Source organism: Pseudophryne corroboree, chromosome 4 (assembly GCF_028390025.1).
Source record: "Pseudophryne corroboree isolate aPseCor3 chromosome 4, aPseCor3.hap2, whole genome shotgun sequence".
Taxonomy (NCBI): Eukaryota; Metazoa; Chordata; class Amphibia; order Anura; family Myobatrachidae; genus Pseudophryne; species Pseudophryne corroboree.
This window is the reverse complement of record NC_086447.1, coordinates 80,243,271-80,270,908: the sequence shown is the minus strand read 5'-3', so window position 1 is coordinate 80,270,908 and position 27,638 is coordinate 80,243,271. Positions and strand designations below refer to the sequence as shown.

General features: G+C 46.3%; 2 pseudogenes; both read left to right on the top strand.

Moving 5' to 3' along the window:
* The first annotated feature begins 715 nt into the window (after nt 1-715).
* LOC134912852 (5S ribosomal RNA) lies at nt 716-834 on the top strand (annotated as a pseudogene).
* Nucleotides 835-2,237: 1,403 nt separating this feature from the next.
* The window catches only part of LOC134911121 (cytochrome P450 2C15-like), a 132,933-nt pseudogene continuing 107,532 nt past the window's right edge, over nt 2,238-27,638 (top strand).

Sequence of the window (27,638 nt, the reverse complement as noted above, 5' to 3'; positions counted from 1 at the left end):
GAATATCCTCCTTATGGATCCCATTTTAAAGGACTATCTCCCCAAGGATCCCTTAGTGGTATTTAAGAAGTCGCAAAATCTCAAAGACCTTGTGGCACCAAGCATGTTGAGGAACCCGGAAGCACGATCAAACATGCCAAAATGCGTTGGGTGTTTTAAATGCGGCCGCTGCAATATATGCCGCTACGTACACCCTAACAGGAAAACCTTTAAGAATACTGATGGATCGAAAGAACACAAGATCAAACAATTTATCAACTGTAATACGGTGTCAGTAATTTATATGCTTGAGTGCTCATGCGGGATGAAGTATGTAGGGAAAACGAAAAGACCCTTAAAAATCCGTATTCAGGAACATATAAGAAACATAAAGAACAAAGTACTAACGCATGCAGTATCAAAACACTTCCATGCTTGCCACAACTCGGATCCTGACGAACTAACCTTTAAGGGTATTGAACTAGTTTCATTGGGCGAGAGAGGCGGTGATCTTTCCAACCGTTTATCGAAGAGAGAAATGTTCTGGATTTTTGAACTCAATACCATGCATCCAGATGGCTTCAATGAAGGCTATGAAATAGCCCCCTTTCTATAACGTAAGCCGACAGAATTTATTTTTCCGTTCTAGGCCACTTATCCCTATTTCCTGCAACTTCTACCTATATTTACTACTTCTACCACGTTGTTATTACGATACCTCCAAATACCACGCCAATACTACAGCCATACCACACTGGAGATGCCCAATTCCGTTCGATCTAGGAAGCCAAGCAGTGTTGGGCCCAACTAGTACATAGATGGGGAACCATCATGGAAGATTGGGTGCTGTAACTTTCTTGAGCAAGGTGCCAAGAGGTTCTTATAATAACTCATATCTTTTCATCACTATGGGTACTTCGGTATTAATACGCTTTCAGTTTTAAACTAGTTTTTAAAAGAATTTTTTGAGATAATTTTTTTATATAAAAATTCACTATGCTACCTCCTGCACTATGTTGGACATGAAGTATGTCTGCTGCTATACCATCTTCAATAGGAGAATGGTAATTTTCAAACTTACCACCAGTTTTATGACTAGAAACAATAGCACTATCAACCCTGACTATATTATAAACATCAGTGTCTTCTTGTTAATTTCCAGCAATACATCTAAATGTACTGGATGTTTTAATTATGTCCATACTTGGGACTTAATATATCATTAACCCTAAGTAGAAATATGTAATGTCTGCACAAAAATCTCCTGCACAATAATCTCCGTCTGAAACTTATTTCCCTTTATTTTCCGGTCCTATATTGATTTCCATTATGAAAAATCTGATCCAAAATGGCCGTCGCAACTACAAATAAATGTCTGTGGAAATGAACTCCAGTAAAATGGCCGCCGCTACAACACAGACGTTCACCAGTCTCTGTTACTAGAAGGAAGAACAGGCGCATGCGCAATGGATGCCGGACACGGACCGTTCATAACACACACTCGGCACATGCGCAGTGAAGTTTGCCGGATACCGGAAGCGGGGCGGACGTGACGTCACCCGCGATCCGGACCGGAAGTCCGGGACTCTGAACTCAAACAATGTTTTTAAGAACTTTAAATACATAAAATAAGTTATCAAAATAGCGGTTTCACTAAGCCTGGCTATAATATGCTTTTAGGAGTACTTTTACCTTGTTTTAAGTATTTCAATCAATTCATGAAATCTGACACCTGTTAATTGACAGGAAGTGATGTAGCTATCACTTCCTTACCAATACAGGTATATATAGATGAGCTGTCCCATTTGTTTGTCACCCCTTGATGAAGTCCAGATAGGACGAAACGCGTTGGGTGCTACGATACATACCCTCTCAAAAAGCTAAGAATCCTATTTTTATACCTTTTATGCTGATCTTATGTCCAATTTTCTATTTTTAGGACGTATTTTTCTCTTGTCTAATTTTTAAGTTTGTATTACTATTCTTATACTAACTTATGTCTTATACACAATTTTAGTAATATTTCGGGCTCTTTTTAATTAGAGCCATTTTTTATTTTGTTTTATTGGTGCTTACTAGATTTAATAAATAAAAAAACATTTTCTTTTAAATTTGGGTCTCCTATTAATATCGGACACCACAGGTCGCTTTAAACCACCTTATTCCTTTCTCCATATATATATATATATATATATATATATATTAGTATTGCTGACATGTATACTGTATCATCTGTAGGTAAAAGCTTTGCCGACACCATGACTATCACTGACCCAGTCACAATGCTGTCAATTATCCTATGTATTTTCGTGGCAATACTTTTTTATGGATGCAGAAGGAACACTTATCCTAATTTTCCGCCTGGACCCACGCCATTACCTATCATTGGAAATCTACACATTCTGAGCAAGAAGAGACCTTATGAAACACTTCATTAGGTAAGATTCAATTTACTATAATACACCTATTGTAATTTAGGGGTTAACTGATGGTCTGTTTCTATGGCGGTACAAGAAGTGGAAGGTGGCTGGTGCTGTCATTAATAGACTGTAAGAAGTACTGGAATGCAGGAGCGCAGTCAAAGGAGTCGTCAGGGACGGGCTGGGGCTCCTTATTGGCTCGGGCATTGTGAACACGCTCACACATCGCTGGGGAAGGGAAGGGGGGTGGGTTCACATCCTTGGGTGGGGAGTGGACACAATACGTGGGGGGCGTGCTGTGAGTCACGAGGGCGTCGACTTACGACACACCCTCATTTCCATGGAGGCGCTTACTCCAGGCGAGTAGGGTGGGCACGCCGCGAGTCTGGGGGGCATGGACTCGTGACACCCCCCCATTTTATTGGAGACCTGTGGGGGTGGCTAAACCATAGAGGCGGAGGCCTTCCCCGCTCCCTATATGACCGGACTAGCTCACCAGCCCATCAGCCCTTCTTGCATACACCAGATGGCCAGTCCGGCCCTGGGAGTCAATGCTATGAGATGCAAGAGCTGAGTGTTGCTGCTGCTGTGATGTGGAAACCCCAACACCTTGCATCCCAGTCTCACTCCAACTTATGGATTTTTGTACACAGAAAATCAGCAAGCCTGTGATTACTCCTGCTGCAAGGGGACTCATGGTTCATAGGACTGACCACAAAGTGTATAAGTACAGCTAAATGAGTGCAGTTGAGATAACCAGGGCAATGTGCCTTGCAAACTAATAAGTGAATTTTTCAAGTAGAGTTAGTATCGTTTAATTCATCACTATCACAGTCACAGAAGCCTCTCTGAGAAAACACTCTGGGGAGATGTATGAAACCATACCTCCCAACTTGTGCTGTCAGGGCCGGACTGGCCCACAGGGGTACAGGGGAAACCACCGGTAGGCCCCACTGCCTGAGGGCCCAATCCTTTCTCTAGGGATCAGGTTCCAGACTGTGCACTTGTATTATACATGGTAGACATGTTGCGTTACACTGCACTAAACTATTGTGTATTTCAGGCCTCTGTGGAGGCTGGCCACACCCCCTTTGTAGGCTGGCCACACCCCTAAGTATTGGCACCTATCACTGCATTCCCCCAGTGGGCCTATCATGCCCCAGTCCGACACTGTGTGCTGTCTTTAGTGCGGGACATGCCGTGCCGAAGGCGTGGCCATGGCCAGAAAGAGGGCAGGGCCTCACTAAAATGGGCGGTGTCTTGGGTGAAGGGGCGGGGCATTGTACTACGACCCCCATTTTTTATATTTTGGGGGTGTGCCCAGCGCTCTCCGAGCAGTTGGGCAGACCCTTTCTCTTCTCCCCACACTGTGCAGATGCCGTGCACATGAGCACGGCATCTAGTCAGTGATCACCGGCTGCTTTGCAGAGCAGAGCAGCGGTGATCACTGGTTCTCCCAATTGTCCCCACCACCTGCGCGACACTGCGACCCACGGGAGGGACAGCGGGACAGTGTCCAAATAGCGTGACTGTCCCGCTGAAATCGGGATAGTTGGGAGGTATGATGAAACTGTGATGTTATGTGCACTGATACTGCTCAGTGGCGTAACTAGGGGTCCGCAGCCACTGCGAGCACTTGGGGGAACGCAGGGCTGCGGGACACCCTAGCTGCCGCCACTGATTTCTGCTGTGAAGGAGGACACAGAGGGCACAGCACGCGCCTTTCCTGTGTGTCTGTTTAATGAAGTGCCCGTTCGTGAGCTCTGATTGGCTCATGAACTGGCACTTCATTTGACAGACACGCCGCTGCAGGAAGGACACACAGGAGAGGCACGCGCTGTGCCCCCTGTGTACTCCACAAAACAGCACAGCAGCGGGGAGCCCGGAGGGGGGATTGTACCTGGCTCTGGGGGGGAGCATATTTGGCACTTGGGGGGGGGGGCATATTTGGCACTGGGGGGGCATAGTTGCACTGGGGTGGTATATATGGCACAGGGGGAGCATATATGGCACAGGGGGAGCATATTTGGCCCTGGGGGAGCATATTTGGCATGGGGGGGTGTATGTGTACCAGGCACTGGGGGGGAGGGCATATTTGGCACTGGGGGTATATGTGTACCTGGCACTGGGGGAGCATATTTGGCATTGGAGGCTTATGTGTACCTGGCACTGTGGGGGAATATCTGGCACTGGGGGCATATGTGACACTGGGAGCACAGCCCTAGCAACAAGCATTACCCCCTGGTTATAAGCACAACACCCAGCTCATGAAATACCTGGCAACAAGCATTACCCCCAGGAACGAGCATGACACCCAGTGCATGAAACCCCTTGCAACGAATATTACCCTCTGGCAACAAGCTTAAAATCCAGCACATGATACCTCTGGCAACAAGCATAACACCTACCGCATGAAACCCCTGGCAACGAGCATGACACCCTGAGCATGAAAACCCCTGGCACCAAGAGCATGAAACCCCTGGCAACGAGCAGGTAATTTAAAAGTAATTAGAAGCCTTACTGTAGGACTTAATGTGTAATGGGCATTGCAGTGTGTGGCATAATGTATCACGGACATTGCGGTGTGTGTCATAATGTGTCACATGCATTACGGTGTGTGGCATACTATATCACGGGCATTGTGGTATGTGGTATAATGTCTCAGGGGCATTGAAGCGTGGCATAATGTATAATGGGCATTGCAGTGTGTGGCATAGGGTATAACGGGCATTGCAGTATGTGTCACAGGCATTACAGTGTATGGTATACTATATAGTCTTTTCCTGCAATGCCACGCCCATTTATGCAAAGCCATACCCATTTCAGCAAAACCACGACCACTTTTTAGATTCACCGCCTTACTAGTGGCAATTATGAAGGGGGGGGGAGCGTCAGAGAGTTTTTTGGTTTTTGGGGAGAAAAATTTCTAGTTACGCCACTGATACTGCCCCCCCGCCAATGCGGTAGGTGAACGCAAATTGACAGCCTTATTGGAAAACTGCCGGCTTCACCTCAGTGAAATACAGAAAGCCGGATGCACTGTGACACAACTTGGCAGAGCCCGGCTACTGTCACATAAGAGGAGACATATTTAAGGCCCAGATGTATCAAGCCTTGGAGAGTGGTGAATTGCACGGTGATAAAGTACCAACCAATCAGCTCCTGTCATTTTTCAAACCCAGCCTGTAACATGACTGGTGCTGGATGTTATGTACTTTATCACCTTGCAATTTATCACTCTCCAAAGCTTGAAATACCTGGGCCTAAGCCTCTAAACAACTTTAAGACTTTGATCAGTCCATCACCTATGGCAGATTGTCAGATTTTATTGTGTAATTATAAATACAGGTCAATGATCAAAGGTGCTACTACCCAGCACTGGAATGATAACTCAGCATATCACTTATGAAATAGGCATGTAACACACATATTGGGAAGCATTCTGTACTGCAATAATGAGTGTGTGTTCTCCTTCTGGTATTTATGAATAGATGATTACTGTTTTTTTCTCTGGCAGGATCCTCAGGATAACAATAGGATATGATGGAGCAACAGCAGATTGGCACCAAACGATCACAAGTTTTCAGTCCTCCCAGGATGCAACGGGCCCGTCCATATATCCCCGCCCACTGGCTCAGGCAAATCAGTTTTTTGTTTGGTGCCGCAGGAGCCGTTCTTTGAGCGATCTTTCCTAGCAGCACCTTATATGCATATTGGAAAGAGTCGCTCCAACAACTCTCCGCCGGGGCGCAACAACGCTTACCCATGTGTACAGTGCTGTCTCAATGGGTGTCTGTGTCGGATATACTAGCAGGTCCAACAGACGTTACCAGGCTGTGGCCGGAACATGGGGAGAAGGAAAGGCATCAGCTCCACATAGTCGGGGAATTCGGACACAGCTGCACTGTATTGGGAGGAGACTACCAAACAGTAGCTGACACCCCATCACCATGGGTGTGCTAGAGCTAGGCCTTAGGGATCATAAGGCACCAGGATTAGTATGAGGCTGCGATCGCCAGGGTTGATATCAACAGTGGGGAGTTAGATGCTCCCCTGGTCGCCCCTCCCCCCAGTTCATGACCAGTTTCCGCGAGTCTCCCGCCATAAACTGTTGCCTCACTACCGTCTCAGACGCTACCACGAGGGGTCTCGGTCACAGCATTGGCAAATGTGTCTGTGTTCACTAAGCATTACCGCGAGGAGGCCCGGTCGCAGTACAGGCGTCTGTATGACCGGTGCGTCTGTATGCACAGTGCGTCTGTGTGAACCTAAGAGTTTCCGAAGTGGCAGTGTACACTAGTAGCATCTGGATCAACTCGGCGTTCACTAACGTATTGATCGATCTTGGAGTGAGGCGAGTCTCCCTGTATCCCACTCTACTGAGTATGGGTTATACAGCACTACATTTCTATCTACTTTGGTTAGTATGAACAGTTAAGTTTAGTGCCTTTTGCATATGAGTCTGTGGTTTTCTTCGCATTGCATCTGAATACTTTAAGATCTGTATAAAACAGAATTCAGTAATATGTACTCCTACATACTTTCAAATGTGTTTGTAGTTGATTATATGCTCATATGACTAATATATAATATGTGACTGACTGCTAGTGTGATTGCTGACTTTAATATATGTTTGTCAGTTGTTTCTTCTGGTCCTCAATGCTGGTGCATGGGTAGGGTCAGATTGATATCACTTTAGAAGGTTAAAGTGATTACAGTTACAAATTGATTAGTACACTGTAAAAGTGCTGATTATTTATCATATCTAAGAGCGGCAAAGGGGACGAGGGTACACTCACAGCAACGCCAACACTCATATCATGTTTCTCTTGCAAAATTGTATTATCCTCTCAGGATCTGGTACAGGATGGTTTATGTGCAAATTGTTTTGCGTTTCAGCAGATTACAAGGCAGATCCCTGTTCAATATTAGGTACAGATAGATCCACCTTGGGCGATGTTTGCCCAGACCTTGTCCAGTATAGCTGAATGGGTAATTCCTACAGCTCCACTACCAGGAATGGGGTACACTAATAACCCATACATGCAGCTCCCTACTTGCTGTATATCTTTTCCCTCACCAGCTTCTGCAAAGCTGATAAACCAAGTGTAAGTAAACTGTCAACTTCACAGGCTACACAGGATGATTCATCGGATGATGAAAGCTCTATTTACTCTACCTCAGCATACGAGGAAAAAGTAGAAGGTCTCAGCTCAGTGGATATAACTGAGCTAATTAGAACAATAAAGGCCATTCTGTCCTTAGAGGATTCTGCAGAACCTGTGTTAAAAACCAAGGCACCTGTATTTAAACGACCCAAAGCAGGTAAGACTGAGTTTCCAGGGTCAGACCAGCTAACGAAAATCATGGAAGAGGCTTGGGCTACACCCAGTAAAAAATATAAAATTCCCAAAAAATGGGATTCCAATTTTCATTTTCCAGCTGGGGACTGTTGGGGAAATGGCTCCCAAAGTAGATACGCATGTCACTCGACTAGTGCGAAAATCTATATTGCCTTTGCCATCAACGTCACTGGATGATGTCATGGATAGGAGAGTGGATGGTGGAGTGGAGTGGATGATATTTTCTTTGTCAGGGGCAGTCATAAGGCCAGCCATGGCTTCAGCTTGGATGGCAAAAGCAGTTGCTGCCTTGATGGAAGTACTGGAAGATGGTCTTTTAGCACCTTCAAGGTAGCAAGAATCCTATATAGCCCACATTAAACAGGCTGCAATATTTTTGGAAGAAGCAGCAATAGATATGGGCACTATTGCCTCCAGGGAATCAGCTTCAACAATATCTGCTCGCAGAGCACTTTGGTTACGTACATGGAAAGCTGATTCAGAATCTAAGAAGGTTCTGGTATCTTCAGGGCCGTCTTTTCGTATGGGCTCAATGGGCTCTTGCCCAAGGGCCCCAAGAGAATAAGGGCCCTAGGCTGATAGCTGAGGGTCCCCTCTTTCCAGGGGTACCAGATTTTTGAAAATCGGCCCTGGGGAACCAGAGATATCCGACTTGAAAGCAGTGGTCCCCATCCAAGCCTGTTAATTGCTCTTCCCAACCAGATATTTCGGGTTCTTTCTGACTTAGAGTATTTCTAAGGTTATAAGCCAAAAGCTGGGACTCTACCCTTTTAGTGGACACTGGCAGCTTGTTTCAACTATGCCGAAAACCAGAGATATCAGCCTTCAAGCAGCTGATCCCTGCTCCAGCTCCATATGCCTAATATGCAGTTTTAGATTTTCGTTGGTGAATTGTTCTGGCTTCTGAACTCTGATTCCCAAGTCCCCAGAACCTTCTGAAAGGTATGACTCTCTAGTTTTTTATCCCATTCAAAGCTAAGAAATATATTTTCAGGAACTTGAGATATCTGCAGTCAAGCAAGCTGCCTACCACCGTAAAATTATAAATATTAAGCCCACTTCACTAGCCACCCCTCCCCTATGTATTGAACACCCCCTACCACCCTGGAAGTCATGTACCAGGGCTTCTTCATTCAGCCCAATGCCCCCTTCTACAGTTTAGCCCCATCTGTGCAGTAAAGGAGTAATTAGCAGAAATGACTGCTTCAGGTCCTACATGCTGAGCAGAAGATAGAACACCCCCTACTGCCCGCGGGACATCAAAGCTGCTGCTGATAGCTCCTCCCATCCCTACTACTGGAGCATGGGTAGGGGGCCCAGTGAATTGCTGTGCCCAGGGGCCTACACCGCTGTTAAGACGGCTCTGGGTATCTTTGCCTTTTACTGGAACCATTCTGTTTGGTAAAGAATTGACAGATATTCTGGAGTCAGAAGCAGACTCCAAAAAGGTAAAATTTCCTTCCACATATAACCCCAAACGTAGGGGTCCTACTTTTTGGCCCTTTGGGTCACAAGGAAAAGCAAAAGGAAAAAGTGATCGTAAGTAGCCCCAATATAATAAATTTGGTAAGGTGAAAAAACAATGGGCTACCAGAATGCCAGCCCCAAAACCAGAGAATGAGCCATCAGTTTGATGGTGTGGGCCTCCTCCTGGGGGAACCCATTGTAGGGGGCCAACTTCTTCAGTTTGCACAGATCTAGCAGCAGTCTACAACAGATACCTGGGTGCAAGAAGTAGTATCTCCGGGGTATGTTTTTCCCTTCAAGAAGCATCCTCTTCGAAGATTCTTCTGCACCAGCCCATTTTGGGTAGAAACGAAAGCCAGGGCTTTGCAAGAAGCATTTCAGAAATTGCTTCAGTCAGGAGTAATTGTTTCAGTTCCCCCTGCACAACGGGGACAGGTGTTTTATTCCAACCTGTTTTTGGTTCAGAAGCCAAATGGGTCATTCCGGCCAATTCTCAATCTCAAAATGCTGAACAAATACATTTGGGTACCTCGGTTTCACATGGAGACTTTACTCTCCATAGTTTTGGCCACAGAACCAGGGGATTATATGCTATTTCTGGATATTCAGGAAGCTTACCTACATGTTCCTATAGCACTGTCCCATCAGTATTATCTCAGGTTTGCTATCCTCCAGCAGCATTTTCAGTTCCAGGCATTACCTTTTGGGTTAGCCACGGCACCCAGAGTATTTACTAAGATTATGGTGGTTATGGCAGCATATCTTCGCAAGCAAGGGATAAGGGCCCTCATTCCGAGTTGTTCGCTCTGTAAATTTCATCGCATTGCAGCGATTTTCCGCTTAGTGCGCATGCGCAATATTCGCACTGCGACTGCGCCAAGTAAATTTGCTATGAAGTTAGTATTTTTACTCACAGCTTTTTCATCGCTCATGCGATCGTAGTGTGATTGACAGGAAATGGGTGTTACTGGGCGGAAACAGGCCGTTTTATGGGCGTGTGGGAAAAAACGCTACAGTTTCCGGAAAAAACGCAGGAGTGGCCGGAGAAACGGGGGAGTGTCTGGGCGAACGCTGGGTGTGTTTGTGACGTCAAACCAGGAATGACAAGCACTGAACTGATCGCAGATGCCGAGTAAGTCTGAAGTTACTCTGAAACTGCTAAGAAGTGTGCTAATCGCAATATTGCGAATACGTCGGTCGCAATTTTAAGAAGCTAAGATTCACTTCCAGTAGGCGGCGACTTAGCGTGAGCAACTTTGTTAAAATCGCCTAGCGAGCGAACAACTCGGAATGACCTCCAAGGATTTTTCCATACCTCGACGACCTGTTAATTCTAGCACAATCACAGGAAATGCTCCTGGACGATCTCCAACAGACAATAAAATGTCTGCAGAGGCACGGATGGCTCATAAATTGGGCAAAATCGTCTCTATTTCTGTCACAACGAATGACTCACTTGGGGTCTGTACTGGATTCAAGTCTGCAGAAAATATTTTTACCTCAGGACAAGTTAGCCAAGGTACAGTCAAGAACTCAGGAGTTGTTACACAGTCAAACAATATCAATCCACACAGCAATGTGACTGATGGGTTTGATGGTGTCAACAATCAACATGGTGGAGTATGCACAATTCCACTCAAGACCTCTGCAGCATCTGATTCTTGCCAGATGGAATGGAATACATCAGACAATAAAGAAACAGACTATGGTACTTTCACACAAGGTAAGAAAGTCATTTGCCTGGTGGCTACAAACATCCCATCTAGACAAGGGGAGACCCTGTTGGATATCAGATTGGGAGATCCTGACAACAGATACCAGTCTTCAGGGCTGCGGAGCAGTGTCCAGAAGATTATGGTTCCAGGGACAATGGATCACAGAAGAAAGTTGCCTGCCAATAAATCTGTTAGAACTTCAGGCCATATACATGGCACTGATTCAGGCAAAGGACACTCTTCAAGGAAGACCAGTCCAGATCCGCTATGACAATGTAATGGCGGTAGCGTACCTCAACCATCAGTGAGGAATGCGCAGTCAAACAGCAATGAAGGAGGTAAGTCACATACTAAAATGGGCAGGACTCCATCTTCCAGCATTGTCCGCAGTATTCGTTCCGGGAGTCCTAAACTGGGAAGCAGACTTTCTCAGTCGACACGCCATTAAAGCAAGCAATTGGACTCTACATCTGGAAGTCTTTCAGACTCTAGTAGACAAGTGGGGTTTGCCAGAGATAGATTTCATTGCGTCCCGTCTGAACAACAAAGTGCCCGTATACGGGTCAAGAACAAAGGATCCCGGAGCAATCTTTGTGGAGTAAAATGGGATTTTCATCTGGTGTATCTGCTTCCTCCAATCATCCTAGTACCCAGGGTGGTGAGGAAAATAAAAAGCGAAAGGTGCCATGATTCTAAAAGCTCCGGCTTGGCCCAGAAGGCATTGGTACACAGATCTTCAGAGAATGTCGATGGATGCTCCACTTTTGCTCCCTCAACGTCCAGATCTACTAATGAAGGGTACTTGTTACCACAGGCATCTGGATCGACTTTCATTGATGGCGTGGCTCTTGAAACCTTTATCCTGAAGTCAAGAGGATTCTCACAACAGGTAATTCAAACAATGTTTAGAGCAAGGAAACCCTCCTCAGCTCGCATTTAACACTGAATATGGCAAGCCTATATTCATTGGTGCAGTGAAAGAAATATGGACCCAAAATCTTTCCAAATTTCTAGGGTCTTAGATTTCCTTCAGGCGGGAGTGGATAAAGGTTTGAAGTATCAGCACTGACTGTATGGTTCCAAAAGAAAATTGCCAATTTACAAGATTTGCGTACTTTCTTCCAGGGAATGCTGCGCATTCAACCTCCCTTTGTTCCTCCTACAGTGCCTTGGGACTTAAATTTAGTCCGGAAAGCGCTTCAAGTTGCTCCATTTGAACCACTCAATAAAGTGGATCTTAAATGGTTGACAGCAAAAGTTCTCTTGGTTCTCTAGGTGGTGTCTAAATTCCACCTTAATGAAGAAATTGTAGTCCCGGCTTTTCAGGTATCGGTACTTTCTGCGGGAGATGCGTCGCTGGACGTAGTCCGGGCGTTAAGGATCTACGTGGATCATACCAGCGCCATCAGAAAGACATTCTCCCTTTATTCTCTACGGATTTCACAAGAGAGGATGGCCTGCTACTAAACAGGTGCTGGCAAGATGGCTTCGAATGACGATTTCAGAAGCATAATCTCAAGCTGATCTCCTTGTTCCGGATAATGTCTCTGCTCACTCTACTCAAGAGGTAGGTCCTTCATGGACAGCACGAAATGATTCTTCAGCAGAACAGATATGTAAGGCAGCCATATGGTCTTCCATTAACACATTTATTAGACATTATTCCCTGGATACTTTTGCCTCTCATGACGCTGAATTCGGGCGAAAGGTTCTCCTGTCCAATCAGTAGCGTCCCCACCACTAAATTGCTTTGGGAAATCCCATTGTTATCCTATACAAACAAAAAATTGAGAGATCACGTCTGCGCTCGTCAGAATAAACTACTGAGGGGGAAGAAGTAGGGTATGTACAGTACCTAAAGGATAATTAATGTGGGTTACGTGGTGTTGTTATAACATGTAGAACCGTTTCTTTCTGTAGATGTCTTAGTTACTAGTTCTCCGGGTTAATACTGGAATAAACAAATGTTCTCGATCACGTCCACTGTGGAGTGTAATTCTCCTTAGGGGTGTCCCAAACAGTTGTTCTCCGATTTTTCTCCTGTATTCGCGTCCAGGGTATCGGGATAATTCTTATCCTCAATGATTGGAGACACAAAGATAGGGAAAAGAAAAACCGCTGATAGTGTAGTAAACGTGTAAGAAATGATGGAAATGTATTCGAAGTTGGTCTTAACGAGAAGGTAGCCGATGAGTGCGTACCAGTACTCACGTGAAAACGTGGAGTCTCCCTCGCGTAAAGGTATCTTTAATGTTCTGATGGTTGTTCTCCTCCTTCTCCAGACACGATCCTTTATGGTTCTTGTCCTCGGGAGTGAGAGAGGAACAGTTGATGGTGTAGTATGTTAATTTAAAGTGGAGTGTATAAGAGCTGAAAGGCAATTCACTCCTCTAGGTTCACAAATTACAGTAGGGAGTGCGTACCGTACTCACATCCATAAAGGGGTGTGGAAAACATATAAAGGTATCTTTCGTTTGATATGTTGTCGTACACGGTCACACTCATGCAAGTTAGGTGTGGAGAAGGGAAAGAATGGGCGTACCCAACTCACACTGCACAATGGAAGAACTTGTGTGTAAAGGTATCTTTAAGATGGTCCCACAGGTTCTAGGTACTCCTTATTCTGAGGTCCGTTCCTCTTGTATGGTGCATGAAGAGAAGTGAAGCATGGTGTCATAGAGTGACACATAAAATATTTATTATACACCATGCTTCACTTCTCTTCATGCACCATACGAGAGGAACGGACCTCAGAATAAGGAGTACCTAGAACCTGTGGGACCATCTTAAAGATACCTTTACACACAAGTTCTTCCATTGTGCAGTGTGAGTTGGGTACGCCCATTCTTTCCCTTCTCCACACCTAACTTGCATGAGTGTGACCGTGTACGACAACATATCAAACGAAAGATACCTTTATATGTTTTCCACACCCCTTTATGGATGTGAGTACGGTACGCACTCCCTACTGTAATTTGTGAACCTAGAGGAGTGAATTGCCTTTCAGCTCTTATACACTCCACTTTAAATTAACATACTACACCATCAACTGTTCCTCTCTCACTCCCGAGGACAAGAACCATAAAGGATCGTGTCTGGAGAAGGAGGAGAACAACCATCAGAACATTAAAGATACCTTTACGCGAGGGAGACTCCACGTTTTCACGTGAGTACTGGTACGCACTCATCGGCTACCTTCTCGTTAAGACCAACTTCGAATACATTTCCATCATTTCTTACACGTTTACTACACTATCAGCGGTTTTTCTTTTCCCTATCTTTGTGTCTCCAATCATTAAGGATAAGAATTATCCCGATACCCTGGATGCGAATACAGGAGAAAATTCGGAGAACAACTGTTTGGGACACCCCTAAGGAGAATTACACTCCACAGTGGACGTGATCGAGAACATTTGTTTATTCCAGTATTAACCCGGAGAACTAGTAACTAAGACATCTACAGAAAGAAACGGTTCTACATGTTATAACAACACCACGTAACCCACATTAATTATCCTTTAGGTACTGTACATACCCTACTTCTTCCCCCTCAGTAGTTTATTCTGACGAGCGCAGACGTGATCTCTCAATTTTTTGTTTGTATTCATGTTCTAGGGAGTTGAGTGACTCCCTGTAGATATCACCACTGCGGCTCTCGAGGGCGCGGCAATCCTTCAAATAACCTTCTCGACTTAGTCCCCCATTGTTATCCTGTGGATAACCTGTGGACCCTGCCAGAGAAATATACGTTATGGTAAGAACTTACCGTTGATGACGGTATTTCTCCTATGTCCACAGGTTCCACAGGGAACCCACCCTGATGCACCTGATTTGAGGATCTTTCTACTCACTAAACATCTTCCTTCTTGTACTGAAGGGTGTGCATGTGTGTACTTCTCGCCTGATGATGCTCCTGCCTAAATGCTTTGGAATACAACTGATTTGCCTTAGCCAGTGGGCGGGGATATATGGACGGGCCCATTGCATCCTGGGAGGACTGGTAGCTTGTGATCGTTCGGTGCCATTCCGCTGACGCTCTATCATATCCCATTGTTATTCTGTGGAACCTGTGGACTTTGGAGAAATACCGTTATCAATGGTACATTTTTACCATAACGTATATATTTTCTCATTCAATACTTTACACTCCAGTATCTCAGTATACAAAAAAATGAATAGTGCATGTGAGGTGAATATGCCACCAGCACCTCTCCACCATGTGGAAATTATTAAAGTTATATACAATCGTATAGGGACACGTACCCGACTCACTCTAAAGAGATACTGAGAAATACAGATAGAGGTTTCTTTGGAATCCACCACACTACATTCAAGCATTAGGCACGATACACAATGAATACCAATGACTATAGTGGAAAATTATAGACGTATATAAAGGTTTCTTTTGGAGTGACCATATATAATTCACTTCATACTAGGGAAGTATGGGTTCGGTTCCCTGAGAACTGAACCCTACCGAACATGACGTCTCGAGCCTGGCTCGGGGCTTCCTGCCAGACTCAGAAACCAGAACGTGGCAAAATATCATCATCCTGCTGTCAAATTCTTGTGGGATTTGGATCCCATATAAGGAGCCGCACGTCGCCACCATTTTCACTCCAGTCCTGGAGAGTGTAGCGAGAGGACGTGTCTCCTCAGTTTCTGTGCGGAAAAGTGGTGTGGCGCATGTGGTGGCGACCTGCTCTTATGTGTCGTATAAGTCCAGTGGTACTGCCGTATAAGTCCAGTCCAGTGGTACTGCCGTATAAGTCCAGTCCAGTGATGCAGCCGAATAAGTTCAGGGGTACTGCCGTATAAGTTCAGGGGTACTGCCATATAAGTCCAGTGGTACTGCCGTATTATTCCAGTGGTGCAGCCATATAAGTTCAGGGATACTGCCGTATAAGTCCAGGGGTACTGCCGTATAAGTCCAATCCAGTGGTGCAGCCGTATACGTTCAGGGTTTCTGCTGCATATGTCCAGTGGTACTGTTGTATAAGTTCAGGAGTACTGCCGTATAAGTCCAGTGGTACTGCCATATAAGTCCAGTTCGGTGGTGCAGCCTTATAAGTTCAGGGATACTGCCGTGTAAGTTCAGGGGTATTGCCGTGTAAGTCCAGGGGTACTACCGTATAAGTCCAGTCCAGTGGTACAGCCGTATAAATTCAGGGGTATTGCCGTAAAATTCCAGTGGTACTGCTGTATAAGTCCAGTGGTACTGCCATATAAGTCCAGTCCAGTGATGCAGCCATATAAGTTCAGGGGTACTATGTATAAGTCATGGGGTACGGCCATATAAGTCCAGTCCAGTGGTGCAGCCGAAGAAGTTCAGGGGTACTGCCGTATAAGTCCAGTGGTGCTGCCGTATAAGTTTTGGGTACTGCCGTATAAATCCAGTGGTACTGCCATATAAGTCCAGTGGTACTGCTGTATACTTTTAATCCACTCCAGTGGTGCAGCCGTATAAGTTCAGGAGTACTGCCGTATAAGTTCAGGGGTATTTCCGTATAAGTCCAGTCCAGTGGTGCAGCCGTATAAGTTCAGGGGTAAAGCCATATAAGTTCAAGGGTACTGCCATATAAATCCAGTGGTACTGCCATATAAGTTAAGGGGTACTGCCGTATAAGTTCAGGGGTACTGCAGTATAATATCAATGGTACCTCCGTATATGTCCAGGGATACTGCCATATAAGTCCAGTGGTACTGCTGTATAAGTCCTGTCTAGTGGTGCAGCCTTATAAGTTCAGGGGTTCTGCTGTATAAGTCCACCAATATTGTGCGTGTATTACCTCTGGGCAAATTCCAGCATGTCCCATGTTTTGCACATACAATTAATTTGGCGGTGCAGATTTTTTTTTTTAAATGATAGGGGCATGCAGGAGATGCTGTCAGTAGCCCAAAACATTCCGGGCCACTTTCAACATTCAGCCACTGTGTGCCACTCCTAGATGGGCCAGGTGTTTGTGCCGCACACTTGTGTCGCTTAGCTTAGCCATCCAGCTACCTCATTGCACCTCTTTTTCTTCTTTGCATCATGTGCTGTTTGGGGCCTAGTTTTTAAAAGTGCCATCCTGTCTGACACTGCAGTGCCACTCCTAGATGGGCCAGGTGTTTGTGCCGCATGCTTGTGTCACTTAGCAAAGTCACCCAGTTACCTGCCTTTTGAAAAAGACGCCCTGTTGACGTTGAAACGCGTTAAGGACACAGGTTTATTGTCTTGTGGAACTACAACTGCCTGGTTACCGTCCCAGCGGGGTCTGTGCTGGGCCACCACTGTGAGCAGGGTCCGCACACTGCTCATCAATACTATATTTTCCAGTTTGATCACCGACCTCTCCCCGCCAGTGTGAGCTTGCCGGCACAGGGAGCAACTGCACCATGCTTTGTCCCAGCGGTGGACGCAGGTACCGACCTCTCTGCCACGGGTGCTGCTGCTGCCTGCCGCTTGGCAGAGTCGACTTCGGGTTTCTTTTGCTGCATGTCATCAATTGGAGTGACCGGAGTCGAGTTCCTACTGCAGCAGAACCTGGTTACGGCTATATGTGGATAGTGCACCTGAGCACACTATTGCTGACCATCGGAGATTCACTTCCTATTGGAGCGCTGGATTCAGCGCACATTTAAATGGAATTGGACTGCCCTGGATTTGCACATCACAGTGAGTGACTTGCCTATTATTTGAAATCTTTGCACTATGGGGGTCATTCTGAGTTGATCGCTCGCTAGCTAGTTTTAGCAGCCGTGCAAACGCTATGCCGCCACCCACTGGGAGTGTCTTTTTGCTTAGCAGAAGTGCGAACACGTGCGAGCTCTGCAAAAACAATTTGTGCAGTTTCAGAGTAGCTCAAAACTTACTCAGCGCTTGCGATCACTTCAGCCTATTCATGTCCGGATTTGGATTCACACACCCGCCCAGCGTTCGCCCAGCCACGTCTGCGTTTTCCCTGGCACGTCTGTGTTTTTCCAAACACTCCCTGAAAACGGTCAGTTTACACCCAGAAATGCCCAATTCATGTCAATCACTCTGCGGCCGTCAGTCCGACTTAAATCTTCACTAGAGACTGTGCAAAACAACATCATTTGTTGTACCCGTACGTCGCGCGTGCGCACTGCGGGGCATACGCTGGCGCATAAATGCAGTTTTTTTGCCCTTATCGCTGCGCTGCGAAAATCGGCAGCGAGCAATCAACTCAGAATGACCCCCAATAGCAATTTAATACGGTGCATAATTGAAACATCTATTCCACCACATTTCATTTGAGGTATTTCATACAGTATCTTACAAAAAAGGAACTCCCATACAGTAATTGCTGCACAGTGTTACACTTTCTAAATTGGACATTTTAGCAACATTGTATTTGTTTCATTTATTCTTATGTGAATTAATTTGTATTATACCCCCGGGAGGTTTTCTGTTATTGTTTTCTACATTAATAAATGTTTTAATTATCTTGGTATTGTTGAGCGCCAGTTGATTTTGTTTTCTATCCAGTTACCTCGGTGCAACCTTTGGCCTAAAAACAATATTGTGAGGTGTGAGGTGCTCAGAATAGACTGGAAATGAGTGGAAATTAATGTTATTGAGGTTAATAATACCGTAGGAGCAAAATTACCCTCAAATTCTGTGATTTTAGCTGTTTTTATGTGGTTTTTTTTTTTTTTTTTTTTAAATCTTCCAGATCCAAAACCAAAACCTGCACTGTGGGGACATATCTGGCACTGTGGGGGCATATGTATATTTGGGGTTAATTGTGTATCTGCCCCCTCCCCCCATATTTGTATCACACCCCTAATGTCATTGACCACACCCTATGTGACCACACCCATTTGTGTGGCGCACACCTTCGCCGCGTGCACACAGTACCACTAAAAAAAACATTTTAAACTTGCACCACTGGGGGTATAGGACAGCTTTTATTTGTATACCGATGGAGATTCCATTTACTCTACTCAACTTATCATTTTTAAACAACTGTTAATTAGAACACCTTTTTTTTCATATTGGTATTTATGTTAAATGTGTGAATTGATCTTGTCACATAGAAGCAATGTTTAGTCAAGGAAACAGATTTTGCGCAACATTAATAAATGCTCTTATGCGGATTTGCAGCTTTCTGAGAAGTACGGCTCAGTGTACAGTCTACAGCTAGGAGAGGAGAAGATGGTCATCCTGACCGGATATGAGACAGTGAAAGATGCCCTGGTAAACCACGCAGATGAGTTTTCTGCAAGACCAATAATACCTCTTTTCCATGACATAACTAAAGGACACGGTAATCATTATTGTATAATTGGTACTGTTACTGTTATTATGGGATGTAGTTAATATCGCAGCGCTCAGTATCCTAATAGAATGCGACAGCGGCATCCTGAATCCTGACAGATCCCGATGATATGTTGGTTTAGGCTAGCATTAGGCACTAGGGAGAGGGTTAGGCTTATGTTGCGGGGGTGTGGCAGATAGGGTTAGGTGTGTGAGGGATGAGTTAGGGTTGGGCTGTGTGAGGGATGGGTTGGGGTTAGGCTGTGTGTGGATTGGGTTATGGTTAGGCTGTGTGAGGGATATGTTATGTTTAGGCTGTGTGAGGGATGGGCTATGGTTAGGCTATGTGAGGGATGGGTTAGGGTTAGGCTGTGTGTGGATTGGGTTATGGTTAGGCTGTGTGAGGGATATGTTATGTTTAGGCTGTGTGAGGGATGGGCTATGGTTAGGCTATGTGAGGGATGGGTTAGGGTTAGGCTGTGTGAGGGATGGGTTAGGGTTAGGCTGTGTGAGGGATGGGTTGCGGTTAGGCTGTGTGACGGATGGGTTAGGGTTAGGCTGTGTGAGGGATGGGTTAGGGTTAGGTGTGTGAGGGATCGGTTAGGGTTAGGCTGTGTGACGGATGGGTTAGGGTTAGGCTGTGTGAGGGATGGGTTATAGTTAGGCTGTGTGATGGATGAGTTATGGTTAGTCTGTGTGAGGGATGGGCTATGGTTAGGCTATGTGAGGGATGGGTTAGGGTTAGGCTGTGTGAGGGATGGGTTAGGGTTAGGCTGTGTGAGGGATGGGTTGAGGTTAGGCTGTGTGAGGGATGGGTTGGGGTTAGGCTGTGTGATGGATGGGTTGGGGTTAGGCTGTGTGATGGATGGGTTGGGGTTAGGCTGTGTGAGGGATGGGTTGGGGTTAGGCTGTGTGAGGGATGGGTTGGGGTTAGGCTGTGTGAGGGATGGGTTGGGGTTAGGCTGTGTGAGGGATGGGTTGGGGTTAGGCTGTGTGAGGGATGGGTTGGGGTTAGGCTGTGTGAGGGATGGGTTGGGGTTAGGCTGTGTGAGGGATGGGTTGGGGTTAGGCTGTGTGAGGGATGGGTTGGGGTTAGGCTGTGTGAGGGATGGGTTGGGGTTAGGCTGTGTGAGGGATGGGTTGGGGTTAGGCTGTGTGAGGGATGGGTTAGGGTTAGGTGTGTGAGGGATCGGTTAGGGTTAGGCTGTGTGACGGATGGGTTAGGGTTAGGCTGTGTGAGGGATGGGTTATAGTTAGGCTGTGTGATGGATGAGTTATGGTTAGGCTGTGTGAGGGATGGGTTATAGTTAGGCTATGTGATGGATGAGTTATGGTTAGGCTGTGTGAGGGATGGGTTGGAGTTAGGCTGTGTGAGGGATCGGTTAGGGTTAGGCTGTGTGAGGGATGGGTTGGGGTTAGGCTGTGTGAGGGATGGGTTGGGGTTAGGCTGTGTGAGGGATGGGTTAGGGTTAGGTGTGTGAGGGATCGCTTAGGGTTAGGCTGTGTGACGGATGGGTTATGGTTAGGCTGTGTGAGGGATGGGTTAGGGTTAGGCTGTGTGATGGATGGGTTAGGGTTAGGCTGTGTGAGGGATGGGTTAGGGTTAGGCTGTGTGAGGGATGGGTTGGGGTTAGGCTGTGTAATGGATGGGTTGGGGTTAGGCTGTGTGAGGGATGGGTTGGGGTTAGGCTGTGTGAGGGATGGGTTGGGGTTAGGCTGTGTGAGGGATGGGTTGGGGTTAGGCTGTGTGAGGGATGGGTTAGGGTTAGGTGTGTGAGGGATGGGTTAGGGTTAGGTGTGTGAGGGATCGGTTAGGGTTAGGCTGTGTGACGGATGGGTTAGGGTTAGGCTGTGTGAGGGATGGTTTATAGTTAGGCTGTGTGATGGATGAGTTATGGTTAGGCTGTGTGAGGGATGAGTTATGGTTAGGCTGTGTGAGGGATGGGTTAGGGTTAGGCTGTGGGAGGGTTAGGGGTAGGGTTAATATACAGTACATACCAAAATCCATCTTAATATTGAACATTGGGATGCCGAGATTTCGATACCAACCCATTCTTATTATACTGTAGGTGTAGATTCTGTTTGCTTTTTCATATACTATAAGTAGATAGATAGATAATAGTTTATTATTTTCTTATTATTATTTTTTGTTTTCGATGTTCTTGTTGTTTGTTATTATTATTATTATTATTATTATTATTATTTTTATTATTATTTATTAAATACTTCCAGTTGTCTCCACTTCCCAATGGTAGCAGTAAATGGCTGTTCTTTCTTACTACTCATTGATCTAGCCCCCTGTACCATGTTGTTAGTACACAAACACCTGAGGGTTCAATTTTGCTGTCATTTTCGCAAATCCGAGACTTACTAAAGGGAAAATCGCTGGTGACACATGACTTAGCACTCCAATAGATGGCAATACACTGTCGGATCAAGCAATGTATCCTTTACATGGACAGAAATACAATCCCGGATTTACTAAGAACCATGTTTGCACTAGTATCACTAAGGGTATCCGGGGACCGTGCCTGGTGTCACCCTCCAATGGGGTGGCACCAAAGTGCCGGCTCCTGCTCAATGCCTGGGAGTCCGGGTGCTGCACTATGACATTATCATGCAACACCCGGCTTATGTCATTGAGGAGGAGCCAGCAGTGCATCGAGATCTGGGGGCGGCCCAGAATCTCTGGAATGCTGGACAAACGCCTGGAGTGATAAAAATTGGGGCATACTTGGGGCCACGCAATCTTCTCGTGAGACCATGTCCTTTTTTTGTTGTATGCACCTTCCACACACTTTGGGGTGAGCTGCAAGGTTGTCCATATGATCTTTGACGGTTTTTGTGTATTATACTGTAAATAAAGGGTTACATTTTAGAGAAAAAAAAATGATGTGGGGTCCCCCAAAACATGTAAAGGGCATTGAACCTCTGAGCCCGGTCTGGTACTGGATAATCATTGAAAAGATCAGCATGGGGTTACCCTTCCTCTAGCAGGAAGACACACATTATGAAGTCCATTATGTCATGCTGCCATCACGTAAAACACCCCAAAACTGGTCGGCACAGGCTTGGAATTCCATTGAAAGCAGGGTCCCCGCCAGTAAAGTGCCCTTTCCCCCCTCCTGATGAACTACCAGACCTGGGCTGAAAGCCTTGGACTATCCAGAGTCGGCCCTAGCCAATTTGATGCCCTATGCAAGATTTTGGCTGGTGCCCCCTTGCACAAGCGCTAGTTCCACCTATGACCCAGCACCCCTCAACCAGCACAGTTCCGGGGCCCCATACCTGAGAGGAATCGGGGATACAGAAAGCAAGGGAATGGCGGTGCCACCTCCTCCGCTCTCAGCAGCTTCAGCCCTTAGACCTTTGCATGTAACGTTGTCACACCAGATGACACTTTGTGGCCATCATATGACTGCCCTGGCTGCTTCCTTCTCCAGTAACGTGTGAATGTGTGCGTGTGTGTACCATCAATGGGTGGGGCCCCCACAAGCCTCACTTTGGCCTTGCACACTGTACAGAGGTGACAGGACAGAAGGGACACCAAATAAAAGTGACAGGGCCAGGACAGAGGTGAAAGGGACAGAATAAGGACAATGGAGTCAGGACCAGGAAAGGGTGGCCAAACCGGTCATCGAGATCTACCAACAATTCATGTTTTACAGGGGTGACAGGGCCAGCACAGAAGTGACAGGGCAAGGACAAGGGTGACAGGGCCAGGATAGAGGTGACAGGGCCAGGACAGAAGTGACAAGGCCAGGACAAGGGTGATAGGGCCAGATTAGTGGTGACAGGGCAAGGACAGGGGTGACCTGGCCATAACAGAACAGAGGGCATGGCAGAGATTGGCATTGGGGACAAAACAGTTATGACAGTGACAGACAGATGTGTTTTACCAGAGTCACTGCTGCTGGTTGCTGCTGTCCCACTCCAACCTGGGGGAACCTGATGCTGCTGCTGGAGATTGGGCTGACTCTCTCAGGCTGGAGTCCTGCTTCCCCCCTCAGTCATCGCGGCTCCTCATGGCTACAGGGCACTTTGGTAGTGGCATACCTCAGAGTGAGCTGGGAGAAACGTCTCTCACAAGAGACACTGCTGCCGGGAGTGGGGATTCGGGAGGGGGCGGAGCAGGCAGGCGGACTTCTGCAGCGGTGCCTGCCGGCTAAGTAAACGGTACAAGAAGCAGCTGGGCGCACCTCACCAGCTAGCAGTGGGGCTGCTGAGGCTGGAGCATGAAAGAAGCGGTATGGGACCTGCACAGTGGCAGGGGCCCCGAAAACTGCCGCTGCCCCAGCTTGAGCCGGCTCTATGCTTGGCTCGCATGCCCCTAGGCAATTGCCTAGTTTGCATATGCCTAGGGTTGGCTCTGTGTCCAGTGCTTTATTTACCACACAGGAAAAATGATGGATAATTAAATAGCCCCAGGCAAGTAACCCAGAGCTTTTCCCCGCGCAGTGAACACATAATTGAATCTCCCCTTAAGGGTGTCTATGAGTCCTTTTTGTGAGTCTTCCATTTCTGATTCTGACACCTTTTCTGAATCCTCTGCAAATGTGAGGATAAGCAGAAGAAAATGTGATGATGATGATGAGGGTGTAGATAAACTGAAGTGTGCAACAGCATGAAAGGGATAATTGTGTATTTGACTCAGGTTGTAGTTATACTCCGGGCAGTCGGGATCCCAACGTTGGTATGCTGACCAATGTGATTCCAGACACCGGTCACCTATACACAACATTTTGACTCTAATGATGATGATGAATGGAGAACAAGTTGATAAAATTCAGGAGGATGATATTTGTGTCTACCTTTTCCATCTGGAAATATATTTTCCAAATTCCTGACAACATTTGTCAAGCAATATGTGACAAATGTAGTGGTAGGGAAGTTAACCACCTAAACACCTGTGCCCTGTTACATCATACGCAGAGAGTTCATTCTAATTTTCTCCGGCTGGGTCCACAGGTTATTCACAGGATAACAATGGGATATGATGGAGCAATAGCACGAAACGATCACAAGCTTTCAGTCCTCCCAGGATGCAATGGGCCCGTCCATAAATCCCCGCCCACTGGCTCAGGCAAATCAGTTTTTTGTTTGGTGTGGCAGGAGCCAGACCATGGTCAGAGGGCTGCTGTTTTTGGCAGCCCTAAGCTTTCTTATTTTATTTTTTATAGTCTTACTATGTTTTTGAGTGATCTTTCCTAACAGCGTCTTATACGCATATTGGAAAGAGTCGCTCCAACAACTCTCCGCCGGGTCGCAACAACGCTTACCCACGGTACAGTGCTGTCTCGGCAGGTGTCTGTGTTGGATATACTAGCAGGTCCAGCAGACATTACCAGGCTGTAGCCGGAACACGGGGAGAAGGTAAGGCATCGGTTCAGCTTAGAAGGGGAATTCGGACACAGCCGCACTGGTTTTGGAGGAGACTACCAAACAGTAGCTGGCGCGCCGCCACCACGGGTGCTCCAGCGCAAGGCATTAGGGATCATAAGGCACCAGGAATAGTATGAGGCTGCGATCCCTAGGGTTGATGTCAGCGGTGGGGAGTCAGATGCTCTCCTGGTCGCCCCTCCCCCCAGTTCATGACCAGTTTCCATCGGTCTCCCGCCATGAACTGTTGCCTCACTTCCGTCTCAGATGCTACCACGAGGGGTCTTGGTCACAGCATAGGCCGCTGCGTCTGTGTTCACTATAAATCTACCGCGAGGAGACCCGGTCACAGTACAGGCGTCTGTGTGACCGTAGCATCTGTGTACACAATGCGTCTGTGTTCACCTAAAGTTCCCAGAGCGACAGTGTACACTAGTAGCGTCTGGATCCAATCAGCGATCAACGTATTTATCGATCTTGGAAGTGAGGGGAGTCTCCCTGTATCCCACTCTACTGAGTATGGGTTATACAGCACTAAATTTCTATCTACTTTGGTTAGTATGAATAGTTATGTTTAGTGCCCATTGCATATGAGTCTGTGTACATTACTGTGGTTTTCTTCGCATTGCTTCTGAATACGTTAAAGATTTGTATAGAACAAAATGCAGTAACATGTACTCCTACATACTTTGAAATGTGTTTGTAGTTGATAATATCCTCATATGACTAATATATAACATGTGACTGACTGCTAGTGTGATTGCTGACTATATATAGAAACATAGAAACATAGAATTTGTCAGCAGATAAGAACCACTTGGCCCATCTAGTCTGCCCCTTTTTTTTTTATCACTAACCTTATTTGATCCTTATTTCTTTGTAAGGATATCCTTATGTCTATTCCATGCATGTTTAAATTGCTCTACTGTCTTAGCCTCTACCACCTCTGATGGGAGGCTATTCCACTTGTCCACTACCCTTTCTGTGAAATAATTTTTCCGCAAATTTCCCCTGAACCTCCCCCCCTCCAGTCTCAGTGCATGTCCTCGTGTCCTATTGCTTCTCTTCATTTGGAGAATGTTTCCCTCCTGGACTTTGTTAAAACCCTTCATATATTTGAAAGTTTCTATCATGTCCCCCCTTTCCCTTCTCTGCTCCAAACTATACATATTGAGATTTCTTAGTCTTTCTGGGTATGTTTTGTGATGTTTGTCAGTGGTTTCTTCTGAGCCTCAATGCTGGTGCATGGGTAGGGTCAGATTGATATCACTTTAAATGGTAAAGTGATTACACTCACAAATTGTGTAGTGCACTGTGGAAGTGCTGATTATTTATCATGTCTAAGAGCGGCAAAAGTGATGAGGTTACACTGATAGTAACACCAACACTCATAAAATCATGTTTGTCCTGCAAAACTGTATTATCCTCTCAGGATCTGGTACAGGATGGTCTATGTGCAAATTGTTTTGCTTTTCAGCAGATTACAAGGCAGATCCCTGTTCAGTGTCAGGTAGATCCACCTTGGGCAATGTTTGCACAACCCTTGTCCAGTATAGCTGAACGGGTAATTCCTACAGCTTCAATAACAGGAGTAGGGTACACTATTATACCATACATACAGCTCCCTTCCTACGGTATAGCCCCAACAGCTTCTCCAATGAAACTAGCTGATAAACTGAGTGTAAATAAATCATCAAATTCACAGGTTACACAGCATGATACATCTGATGATGATAGCTCTATCTTCTCTGCTTCAGCATACAAAGAACAGGTAGAAGGTATCAACTCAGTGGATGTAGCTGAATTAATTAAAGCAATGAAGGCTATTCTGTCCTTAGAGGATTCAGCAGAGCCGGTGTTAAAAACTAAGGCACCTGTTCCGGTTCTGGCTTCATGCTGTGAGGACGCATCACAGCACAGCTCCGGTGTTTCCTGACCCCGGCACCGTTATAACGGCTGTTTTAACAGCCTCACTAAGCCGCTAGATCTCCTGGCCCCATCACCGCTTCGTGCAGCAAGCCGCCGGCGACTGAGACCGCTCTGCATCCGAGCCGCCCGCACGCTGAAGAATTTCCCACCAGACGGCACATCGTCGCGGTCGCTCCTCCGCTGCACACATCGTGACAGGCAGTCACACTTGTGGGGCCCGTCCTGGGAGAAGACACTGCCGCTAACGAGAGCCGCAGAGCTCAGCCACGCCACCCGGCTCAGACAGTTCCACAGATCCACGAGCAGGTAACCATAGCAACCGCAGCAGCGCCATTGCTGTGCAAGTAATCTGCTGCCTGCCTATACACTGCATGGCTTTGCAGTTACAGACGAACACCTGACTCCTGATGCAGATCTAAAGGTGGGTCTCTGCTATTCCACCCTATATACGCCACTGCCAGTCATTAACCACATGCCAGGCTGATATCAAAGGCATTCTCAGAACAACACAATATTTAAGACCAGCTTCCACGGCCTACATATACCACGTGTACCTTTTCTTACTTCATAAATCAGTGAATTATTATTAATACGTCAGCACACCATTTTCTCTATCTTTATTATTACCGATGGACCGGTTCTTATCCTCCAATTCTGCACCCAAGGCCCTACCTTCCTCCCTCCCCGTGCGTCAAGAAAAAAGGAGAGCTAATCCACCATGGCCCCTGGAATTACCACCCCTCCCTCTTCTCCAGCTCCCAAAAAACTGATTGCCTCACAATCACTCTCCTGTTCCCCTTCAATGGATCGTTCTCCTGATTCGCCTATTACATACGCTGACCTCACAGAGGCCATAACACAAGCTATGGCTCCATTGCTGTCAAAAGCAGTTTCAGACATCTCACTCCAACTACAGCATCTCTCACACAAAGTCTCTATCAATGAAAATAGAATTGGAGGTCTCTGCCATGATATGGCTGATGTTCAGGGCTGTGTCAAACGTCTTGAAAAAGAGAATTATCAATTATGGATGAAGTTAGACGACGCAGAAAACAGGTCCAGAAGAAATAATATCCGGCTGGTAGGCCTCCCGGAAACGGTAAAGGGGGACAATCTTTCTCAA